This window comes from Rhinopithecus roxellana, chromosome 10, assembly GCF_007565055.1.
Source record: "Rhinopithecus roxellana isolate Shanxi Qingling chromosome 10, ASM756505v1, whole genome shotgun sequence".
NCBI classification, from domain to species: Eukaryota; Metazoa; Chordata; class Mammalia; order Primates; family Cercopithecidae; genus Rhinopithecus; species Rhinopithecus roxellana.
In genome coordinates this window covers 59,675,689-59,687,743 of record NC_044558.1, presented here as the reverse complement: position 1 = coordinate 59,687,743, position 12,055 = coordinate 59,675,689, and positions in this window count along the sequence as shown.

Here is a 12,055-nt window from a genome sequence, read left to right as displayed (position 1 = left end):
GGCCTCAAGCAATCCTCCCACCTGGGCCTTCCAAAGTGCTGGGATTATAAGCATGAGCCACCATGCCTGCAGGACCCCATGGCCGTTTTCTTAGGATAAACTTCTAGGATGAAATTTTCCAGGTCAAAGGTTATAAACATTATTAAGGTTTTCGACTCATTCCAGGAAGAAATATTATCTATTACTAGAAAAGAGATGTAAAAAGTTCCAGCCTTTGTCAGCTAGGAGAGTGATGATCATCAAATACCGCACATAAGAGGTGACTTGTTTTTCAGAAAAACAGAGCCATGTAATGATGCCTATAATAAATTAAATTAAGGCCGTAAAATAGGGTGTGAGTGCAGCAGATCATGTGGCATTAAACAAATTGGACTGTCTGGTTCCCTGGAGATACACAGGACAAACACACCAGAGAGGTGATGTAATGGGGTTATCAGGGCATTTCCTTGAGAGTATCCCAACAGTAGCAAGTGTGGTGGTAGCCACAGGGGCAGAGGCAGCTGTGGCAGCAGCTGTAGTTGCATTTACTTCTGTGTAAGTGGGGTTAGGACCAGAGGAGGGCAAAGAGCTAGTCTTTCACTCTCAGGAACTCTTTGTCTAATGAGAGAGATCACCAACTGCAAAATAAAATTATCCCAAGGGAGAGATTTTGGCCTGGTATAAATAACATTCTAAGTCTATTCACAGTTGGAAAGGTTAATGCATTTGAAAGCACTGTGGAAGCCATAAAGCATTATTGGTGTGGGGTAGAGTGTTAGGTACTAGGGAGAAAGACAAGAAAGACCTGGTCCCTATCTGTAAGGAGCTTCCAGTCTCCAGCATAGTCACTCTAGAATGTGATATGAATGTGTAACAGAGGGGTGTATGTAGGAGGCCCAGTGGTGGCATGAAGAGGGAAGTGGCTAAATTCACTTGCTGCTTCAGAAGGATTTAGAAGAGGTGACATGACCTGGTTGGTGATGAATGAGTAGAAGTTTGCCAGGTAGGTAAGTGGGAGAGACGCAAATAGAGTAAAGGGCATTTGTGTGACATTGGTGGCCCCCACAATTTGGGGAGCAAGTAACATCCCCCTGTTATTCCTCATAATTTAGTGCTCCAGGCCCCACATGCAGTGATATCAGGTCTGTGGCCCTCTGAGGTTTCACCCTCTCCCCTAGATCCTTGGGGTTACTAGTGTTGAGGGGAATTTGGCTCTGGCTGGTAGCGCTCATTGCAGCAGGGGACTGCAGCTAATGAGGAGGAGCCAGGCTAGACCAGGCAGTCCTCCCTGCAGAAGCTGGGCAACGTTTGAGGCCTGTGAAAGGAAGTGGATACTAGAGTGATATTTTATTCCTGGGGGTGTGTCTTACTCCATTTGGGCTGCTGTAACAAAATACCTGAGACAGGGTAATTGGTAAACAACAGAAATCTAGTTCTCAGTCTGGAGGCTAAGTCCAAGATCAGGGTGCTGGCAGGTTTGGTGTCTGGTGAGGGCTGCTCTCCTCTTCCAAGATGGTGCCTTGTTGCTGTGTCCTGGCATGGAGAGAGGCGGAAGGGCAACTTGACTGACAGGAGGAGCCTTCATGGCCTAATCATCTTCTAAAGGCCTACCACTAATACTGTTGCATTAGAGATTAAATTTCAACATAAATTGCTTGCTTGCTTTTTCATTTTTTAGAGATGAGGTTTTGCTCTGTTGCCCAGGCTGCAGTTCAGTGGCACAATCATAGCCTACTGTAGCCTGGAGCTCTTAGGCTCAAGCAATCCTCCTGCCTCAGCCTCCCAAGTAGCTGGCATTACAGGCGTGCATCACCATACCTGGCTAATTAAAAAAAATTTTTTTTGGTAGAAATGGGACCCCACTATGTTGCCAAGGCTGGTCTGAAACTCCGCGGCTCAAGTGATCTGCCCACCTTGGCCTCCCAAAGAGCTGGAATCAGAGGTGTGAGCCACCATGCCTGGCTTCAACATAGATTTCAATATAATTTTGGAGAGACACATTCAAACCACAGCGGGGTGTGTCTCTAAAGCATAGGCTCCTTGCTCTCCAGGAAGTATGCCCCTAACTGAATTGCTCAAAATTTCCTGCATAAACTCTTGGTTTTTCCACCAGGCCACTTCCACTGGGTGCTCAGCTGCCTGCCCTGGTGTGGGAGGCGCACAGATTCTGACCATAGGCATCTGTATTCGTTCCCTAGGGCTGCTATAACAAAGTATCACAAACTGGGTGGCTCCAAACACGTTTACTGTCTCACAGTGCTGAGGAAATCTGCGAGGCCATGCTCCCTCTGAAGTCTGTATGGTAACCCTTCCTTCCCTCTCCCTAGCGCCTGGTGGCTGGCTGGCAATTTTTTGTGTTCCTTGGCCTGTGCAGGCAGCACTCCAATTCTCCATCCTCATATGGTGTTTTCCCTGTCACACTGTGTCTTCACATGCCTGGCTCCTTATAAGGACACCAGTCGTATTGGATTAGGAGCCCACCCTACTCCAGTATGACCTCATCTCAACTGATTACACCTGCAAGGACCTTATTTCCAAATAAGGTTACATTCTCAGGTATTGGGGGCTGGGGTTAGGACTTCACCATATCTTTTTCTGGGAGACACAATTCAACCTATAATGGGTTTTTGTTTGTTTTTGAGGCAGAGTCTCACTCTGTCATCCAGGCTGGAGTGCAGTGGCCCGATCTTGGCTCACTGCAACCTCCGTCCCCTGGGTTCAAGCGACTCTTATGTCTCAGCCTCCTGAGTAGCTAGGATTACAGCCGCGTGCCACCACACCCCGCTAAGTTTTTGTATTTTTCTTTAGTAGACATGAGGTTTTGTCATGTTGGCCAGGCTGGTCTCAAACTCCAGACCTTAGGTGATCTGCCCACCTCGGCTTCCCAAACTGCTGGGATTATAGGCGTGAGCCACTGCGGCCGGCCTATAATGGGTTTTCTGAGAGATGTGGTGGTGGAGCTTTGAGATGGCAAAGACCAGTGGTCCCAGTATTTGGAGGTGCTGCTCAGGGGCGATGGTGCAGGAGCATGATGTTCACCTCTCTCTGCTTGACGGCCCGAGGCTGCCCAGGAGTATGGCTGAAGGGAGCTGGGGCTCTGCTGGAGCCACATAGCAGTGATGTTGCATCTGGAGGGAAGGGTGGAATGGAGTCCCTGTCAAGGGAGCTGTTGCTGGGCCCCTTCCCACCTGTTCCTCAAGAAAAGGAAACTGCCAGTGTGATGCTCACTCCAGAACATTTTCCTTTTAGAACAGAGGAGTGAGAAACGCATCTGACTAGCTACCCAGTGTTGTTTTTGTTTGTCAGAGTTATTCTGGATATTTTTGCTTGCCCATTAATTTAAAAAAACCCTGTTCATAATTTTATTGTGATGTCCTGAAATTTATAGATGAGTGAAAGGAGAAGTAACATACATGTATACTCTTTTTTTTTTTTTTTTGAGACAGGATCTCACTCTGTTGCCCAGGCTGAATGCAGTGGCACAATCATGACTGACTGCAGCTTTGCCCTCCCAGGCTCAAGCAATCCTCCTGTCTCAGCCTACCGAGTAGTTGGGACTACAGGTGCACACCACTACACCTGGCTAACATCTTTAATAAATTGAGTTTTTCCTACCAGATATACAGTTATGCAATCTATTCAAGACTCTTTTGTGCCACTCAGTAGTATTTTAATGATTTTTTTCTTGTAGTTCTTGCACACTATTTACTGTTTGCTAGATCTTTTCTCTCTTTGCTTGCTAATATAACAGGAATCTTTTCTCTCATCTTGTTATCTAATCAGTTGTGTTTTGTGTTATAGGAAAGCTATTGATCTTTGCATAATATTCTTTTGCCTAGTCACTCACTTCTCTGAATTTTCTTACTATTTGAAATCATTTTCAGTTGATTCTCTTAGGTTTTCTAGGTTTACAATAATATAATTTAATCTCTTTCTTTTTGATATTTTTAAAGAGATGGGGTCTTGCTGTGTTTCCCAGGCAGGAGCACAGTGGCTGTTCATAGGTGCAATCATACTACACTGCAGCCTTTAACTCCTGGACTCAAGGGATCCTCCTACCTCAGCCTTCCTAGTAGTTGGGACTGTAGGTGTGCACCACTGCACCTCTGATTTTTATACATTTATTTTTTTTCTGTTGTCAAGTTCTATTTGTAACCAAATGTAAGTCTGGCTGGTCGCTGCCTGAGATGCCAAATACTCAAGAGGTGAGGTGTGGTGAAGTACCAGCAGTTGAGGAAAATGGCTAGGCTCATGCTTCCAAAAAACCATTTCAACTTTTTGGGCTGAGTAAGGGGATTTAAGAAGGAAAATGTGGTATGGGAAACGTGGAAATGTTGGGTGCGGGTTCTGTGTGTCTTGTTCCATGGCTATCTTGATAATCGCCCCTCCCGAGGCCTGGTTGGCATCAGTTTGACTTTGGCCTGATGGTGATGGCGTCATCATTTGTAACTTTCCTGCAGGAGGATTCTGCAGCTGGGTCTCTATGCCTGGTTTATTTCAGAATTGGTCCGTGGAATTTCTAAGCAAGCACATAATTAGATAAGTAAGCACAATGCATGGGAGTGCCTGGCGGGAAAGGGAGGAAAACAAAGAGTTTTAAAGTACATTTCAAGGCTATATTTTGAGTTTAGAGAAAAAAAGTTTTAAAATGCATCTTGAAGCTGAGATACTCGGTTACACATTGACCTATTCAATCCTTCCCCACCCACCAGGTAACAGTAGTGTTCTTCGTCATCTTTAGCTGGTTTTTTACTTTACCGGGAATATATCTCTACTTTCCCATTAAGTATGACGCTGGCTTTGATTCTTCTGGTTAGAGTCATCCTGAATGCATCTGGTCTTGAAATTAATCTTTTTTTTTTTTTTTTGGAGACAGATTTTTCACTCTTGTTGCCCAGGCTGGAGTGCAGTGGCGCAATCTCCACTCACTGCAATCTCTGCCTCCCAGGTTCAAGTAATTCTCCTGTCTCAGCCTCCTGAATAGCTAGGATTACAGGTATGTGCCACCAGGCCCAGCTAATTTTTCTGTATTTTTAGTAGAGACGGGGTTTCACCATGTTGGCCAGGCTGGTCTCAAACTCCTGACCTCAGGTGATCCACCTGCCTCAGCCTCCCAAACTGTTGGGATTACAGGTGTGAGTCACCACGCCTGGCCAATCATTTTTTAGTTAGAGGGGATTTCTTAAAAACTTTCTTGTCCCCCTTCCCACACTCCATGGTTTGGATTTCCTATCTCTTCAAACATTCTTTCTTTTTTCTGTTTTCTTTTCTTTTCTTTTCTTTTCTTTTTTTTTGAGATAGGCTCTCACTTTGTTGCCCAGGCTGGAATGCAATGGCAGGATCATAACTCACTGTAACCTCAAACTCCTGGGCTCAAGCCATCATCCCATCTCAGCCTCCCAAAGTGCTGGGAATACAAGTGTGAGCCACTGCTCCTGGCCCAACAATCTATTTTTTTTTTCAATACAGAATTACCTGTTTAATTGAGATTACAGTTCCTTATACAGAGTTGAGCAATTTTTTTTTTTTTTATCAGTGGAGGTTATTTATTCTCATTTATTATTATTTGCATTTATGTTTTTTCTCCTTCCCTGTTCCTCCCCTATGCAATGATTTGGTTAGCTGATGCTTTAATCTTTTCTGATGCTCTATTGCTTTTCAATTTTCTAATTTAGTAATTTCTACATTTATCTTTAAAAAGTCTTTCTTTAGGCTGGGTGCAGTGGCTCACACCTGTAATCCCAGCACTTTGGGAGGCTGAGGTGGGTGGATTATTTGAGCCCCAGAATTCAAGACCAGCCTAGGCAACATAGCAAAACCCCGTATCTACTAAAAATACAAAAAATTAGCTAGGTGTGGTGGTGTGCTCCTGTAGTCCCAGCTACTCAGGAGGCTGAGGTAGGAGGATCACCTGAGCCCAGGAAGTTGAGGCTACGGTGAGCTGTGGTTATGCCATTGTACTGCAGCCCGGATGATGAGAGCAAGACCTGCCACAAAAAAAAAGAGTCGTTTTTAAGTTATTTTGTGGTTCTTTTTCTAACTTTTTGAGTTGGATGCTTAATTCATTTATTTTCATTTTCATATTTATGTATGTAATTATCTAAAGCTATAAAATGTTTGGTTCTAGTCTTCTACAGTTTCAGTTGAAAGAGCTGCTTAAGCGTCTAAGAAGTTCTATTAGTAGAGTTAAAAAAAATTGTTGTCTGGGCATGGTGGCTCATTCCTGTAATCTCGGCGCTTTAGGAGGCCAAAGCCGGAGGATCGCTTGAGCCCAGGAGGTTGAAACCCCTTCTGTACAAAAAATACAAAAATTAGCCGGGCGTGGTGGCATGTGCCTGTGATCCCAGCTACTCGGGAGGTTGAGGTGGGAGGATTGCTTAAGCCCAGGACTTCCAGGCTGCAGTGAGGTGTGATGGTGTCACTGTACTCCAGCCTGGGTGACAGGGTGAGATCCCGTCTCAAAAAAAGAAAAATTGTTACTGATTTCAAGTTTTATTATCTCTTGACAACAGGATGTCTTTCACTCTATCAAAATTATTGAGGGTCTTTGTTTTTTGGCCTAATAATCAATTTTGATGAATACTCCATGAACCACTGAAAATATGTATTCTTTGTTTCCAAAATATAGAATTTAATATATATCAATTAGATCATATGAATTACATTACTTGGATGTACATCTTTATTTTTAAAAATGTTTTAGTTGATGCATAATAATTGTATATATTTATGGGGTACACGTGATATTTTGATACATGCATACAGCATGTATTGATCAAATCAGGGTATTTAGGATATCCATTACCTTGAACATTTATTATTTCTTTGTCTTGGGAATATCTCAAATCTTCTCTTCTAGCTATTTTGCAATGTACAATAAATTGTTGTTAACTGTAGTCACCCTACTGTGCTATTGGACACTAGAACTTATTTCTTCTATCTAACTGTAGGCTTTTATCCATTAACCAACCTATGTTCATTCCCCACCTGCCCCTGCTCATCCTAGCCTCTGGTAACTATCATACTTCTCTCTATTTCTGTAAGATGAACTTTTTTAAGCTCTCATATGAGTGAGAACATGTGATATTCGTCTTTCTGTACCTGGCTTATTTCACTTAATATAATGACATCCAGTTCCATCCATGTTGCTGCGAACAATAGAAATTCATTCTTTTTTTATGCTTAATAGCATTCAATTGTGTGTAAATACCACATTTTTCTTATTCATTCATCCATTGATGAACACTTAGGCAGATTCCATATCTTGGCTATTGTGAATAGTGCATGGAGATGCAAGTATCCCTTTGATACACTCATTTCCTTTCCTTTGGATAAATACCAGTGATCAGATTACTGGATCACATGGTAGTTCTATTTTTAGTTTTTTTAGAAACCTCCATATTGTTTTCCATAATGTCTGTACTAATACACATTGTTACTATCAGTTTATAAGAGTTCCCTTTTCCCTGCATCCTCACCAGCATTTGTGTTTTTCTTTTTATTAATAGCCATCCTGGCTGGGGTGAGATGATATGTCATTGTGGTTTTTATTTGCATTTCCCTAACAGTTAGTGATGCTGAGCATTGTTTTCACATACCTGTTCACCATTTGTATGTCTTCTTTTGAGAAATGTCTACTCAGATCCTTTGTTCATTTTTTCATGGGATTGTTTTATATCTTGCTGTTGAGTTCTTTACATATTCTGGGTATTAGTTTCTTGTTGGATGAATAGTTTGCAAATAATTTCTCTCACTCTACAGGTTGTGTCTTTACTCTGTTGATTGTTTCCCTTGCCGTGAAAGAGCTTTATACTTTAATGTAGTCCAATTTGTCTATTTTTGTTTTTGTTGCCTATGCTTTTGAAGTCTTAGCCATGAAATACTTTGCCTAGATCCACGTCCCAAAGCATTTCCTGTATGTTTTCTTCTAGTAGTAGTATTTATAGTTCCTGGTCTTACATTTAAGACTTTAATTCATGTTGAGTTAATTTTTGTATATGGTAAAAGATAGGGTCCAGTTTCATTCCTCTGCATATGGATAACCAGTTTTCCCAGCATCGTTTATTGAAGAGGGTGTCCTTTCCCCAGTGCATGCTCTTCACGCCTTTGCTAAAAATCAATCAGTTGGCTGCAAATATGTGGATTTATTTCTGGGTTCTCTATTCTGTTTCGTTGGTCTGTGTGTCTGTTTTTATACCAATACCATGCTGGTTTTGCTTATTCTAGCTCTGTGGTATATTTTGAAGTCACTGTAGTGTGATGCCTCCAACTTTGTTCTTTTTGCTCAGGATTGCTTTGGCTATTTGGGATCTTCTTTGGTTCCAGACAAATTTTAGGATGATTTTTTCTATTTCTGTGATGAATGTTTTTGGTATTTTTGTGGGGACTGCATTGAATCTGTAGATTGTTTTGGGTAGTATGGTCATTTTAACAATATTAATTCTCCCCATCCATGAGCAGGGGATGTCTTTCTGTTTGTTTGTGCCCTCTTCAATTTCTTTCATCAGTGTTTTGTAGTTTTCTTGCAGAAATCTCTCACCTCCTTGGTTAAATTTATTCCTGGGTCTTTTTTTTTTTTTTTTTTTTTTTGTAGCTATTGTAAGTGGGATTGCTTTCTTTGCTTATTTTTCAGCTAGTTCATTATTGGCATATAGAAAAACTGTTGTTTTTTTATGTTTACCTTGTATACTGCAATTTTACTGACTTTTTTGGTCAGTTCTAAGAGTTTTTTGGTAGAGTCCTTAGGTTTTTCTACATATAAGTTCATGTCATCTGCAAGGAGGGAAAGTCTGACATCCTCTTTAATCTGAATGCCTTTTTTAGATGGAATCTTACTCTGTCACCCAGGCTGGAGTGCAGTGGTGTGATGTCAGCTCACTGCAAGCTCCGCCTCCTGGGTTCACGCCATTCTCCTGCCTCAGTCTCCTGAGTAGCTGGGACTACAGGTGCCCGCCACCACGCCCGGCTAATTTTTTGCATTTTTAGTAGAGATGGGGTTTCACTGTGTTAGTCAGGATGATCTTGATCTCCTGACCTCGTGATCCGCCCACCTCGGCCTCCCAAAGTGCTGGGATTACAGGTGTGAGCCACCGTGCCTGGCCAATCTGAATGCCTTTTATTTGTTTTTCTTGCCTGGGTGATCTGGCTAGGACTTACAGTATTATGTTGAATAAGAGTGGGCCGGATGTAGTGGCTTACACATGTAATCCTGGCATTTTGGGAAGCCTAGGCAGGAGGATCACTTGAGCCCAGGAGTTTGAGACCAGCCTGGGCAACATAGTGAGATCTCATCTCTACAAAAAATCATAAAACGAGGTGGAAAATCACTTGAGTCTGGGAGGTTGAGGTTGCAATGAGTTGTGATTGCGCCACTGTACTCTCACCTGGGTGACAGAGTGAGCGCCTACCTCAAAAAAGAGTGGTGAAAGTGGACATCTTTGTCTTATTCTAGTTCTTAGAGAAAACACTTTCAGCTTTTCCTCATTCAGTATATTAGCTGTGGATTTATTATATGTGGGCCTTTATTGTATGGAGGTATGTTCCTTTTATGGCTAATATGTTGAGAGCTTTTATCATGAAAGGTGGTTGGATTTTACCAAATGCTATTTTAGCATCTACGGAAATAATCATATGGTTTTTGGTCCTTCATTCTGTTAATGTGATCAGTATATTGATTTGCATATGTTCAGCCATTCTTGCATCCCTGGGATAAATCCCACTTGATCATGATGCAGTATCTTTTTGATGTGTTGTTGGACTTGGTTTGATTTTGTTGAGGGTTTATTGCCCGTATGTTCAACAGAAATATTGGCCTGTAGTTTTCTTTTTTGTTATTGTTATATCCTTGTCTATTAGGTTGGTGCAAAAGTAATTGTGGTTTTTACCATTGGGGGGAAAAACAGGCAAAAACCACAATTACTTTTGCACCAACCTAATTTTGATATCACAGTAATGCTGGCCTCATAGAATGAATTACAGAGAATTCCCCGCTCTTCAATTTTTTGGAATAGTTTGAGAATAATTGATGTTAGTTCTTCTTAAGTGTTTGATAGCATTCAGCGGGAAAGCCATCCAGTTCTGGGCTTTTCCTTGTTGGGAGACATTTTATTACTGATTCAATCTTGGTATTTGTTACTGCTCTGTTCAGGTGTTCTGTGTCTTCCTGGTTCAATCTTGGTAGGTTGTAGGTGTTCAGGAATTTATCCATTTCCTCTAGGTTTTCCAATTGTGAGCTTTACTTATTTTTTGTCTTGCTCTGTCACAGGCTGACAGAGGTAAAATAAGCTCTTCTTAGTATAATGTGTGTTGATTCTTCCTTGTATGTCCAGTAAACTTTGTTTTATATCTTTGTTGCTATGTTATTTGTTTACTCAGATATGTGTTATATCTTCATTGTAATGTAAACCTTTATTGTTATAAATTGCCTATCTTGGACACAAATATGGAAATAACAGACACTGTGGACTCCAAAAGGGGAGAGGGCAGAAGGGAGGCGAGCATTGAAAATTTACCTTTCAGGTTCACCAGTGTTCACCAGTTGGGTAACGGGCATACTAGAGGCCCAGTCCCCAGCATTACACAATATACCTGCATATGAAATGCAACTGTACCCCCAAATCTAAAGTAAAATTAAATATAAAAATATACAGTGCCTATATTAGTCTAGTTTAATAATTTTCGCCTTGAAATCAATATTACCAGAAGGTAAGAGCACGAGCTCTACTCTCATCCTTTTTAAAAATTTACTTGGCATACCTTTGCTCATTCTTTTATCTTTCAAACTTTCTGAGTTACCTTGTTTTAGCCATGACTCTTATCCTGGGAATAATCTGTACCTTTGGCATTTCACCAGCTTAGGACTAGTGGTGTCCTAAGTAGTACCCACTGGCCTGGGGAATTTGCCTGTTTGATGGAGGTCTTTTTTTTTTTTTTTTTTTTTTTTTTTTTGAGAATTTGTGTTTTTGAACATGTCTCTATTTCACTTGCATTCTCTCCCACCTTTTCTGGCCCTTTATTTCCCAACCTTTAATTGTGAAAAGTTTGAAACAAATTGACGCTAAAACACAAGGACAGTAGGCTGGGCATGGTGGCTCTTGCCTGTAATCCCAGCACTTTGGGAGGATGTGACAGGCAGATTGCTTGAAGCCAGGAGTTTGAGACCAGCCTGGTCAACAAGGTGAAACCCCATCTCTACTAAAAATACAAAAATTATACAGGTGTGGTGGCATATGCCTGTAATTTCAGTTACTCAGGAGGCTGAGGCATGAGAATCACTTGAACCTAGGAGGCAGAGCTTGTGGTGAGCCAAAATAGTGCCACTGCACTCCAGCCTGAGTGAGAGAGTGAGACTCTGTCTCAAAACAAAACAAGGACAATGAACATCTGTAAAGCTTCCACAATTGTTAATATTTTGTCATATTTGCTTTGTTTCTCCTTATATAGCTATCTAGGCGTACCTATCTGTTTCTATATCTGTATTGCTGTATCATTCAAAAGTAAGTTGTAGACATCATGATACTCTACCTTAACACTGCAGCATGCATCTCCTAAGAGTAAGAATTGTCTTTTGGCCGGTACGGTAGCTCATGCCTGTAATCCCAGCACGTTGGGAGGCCAAGGTGGGTGGATTGCTTGAGCTCAGGAGTTCAAAAGCAGCCTGGGTAACATGGTGAAATCCTTTATCCACAAAAAATACAAAAATTAGTTGGCCGTGAGTGTGCCTGTAATGTCAGCTACTCAGGAGGCCTAGGTGGGAGGATCACTTGCACCCAGGAGTTTGAGGCAAGATCTTACCAGCTTGGGTGACAGAGTGAGACCCCCTGTCTCAGAAGAAAAGAGAGATGGAGTCTTGCTCTGTTGCCCAGGTTAGAGTGCAATGGCACGATCTTGGCTCACTGCAACCTCCGCCTCCTAGGCTCAAGTGATTCTTCTGCCTCAGCCTCCCGAGTAGCTGGGATTGCAGGCATGTGCCACCATGCCCGGCTAATTTTTGTATTTTTAGTAGAGGCGGGATTTCACTATGTTGGCCAGGCTGGTCTCAAACTCCTGATCTCGTGATCCGCCCACCTTGGCCTCC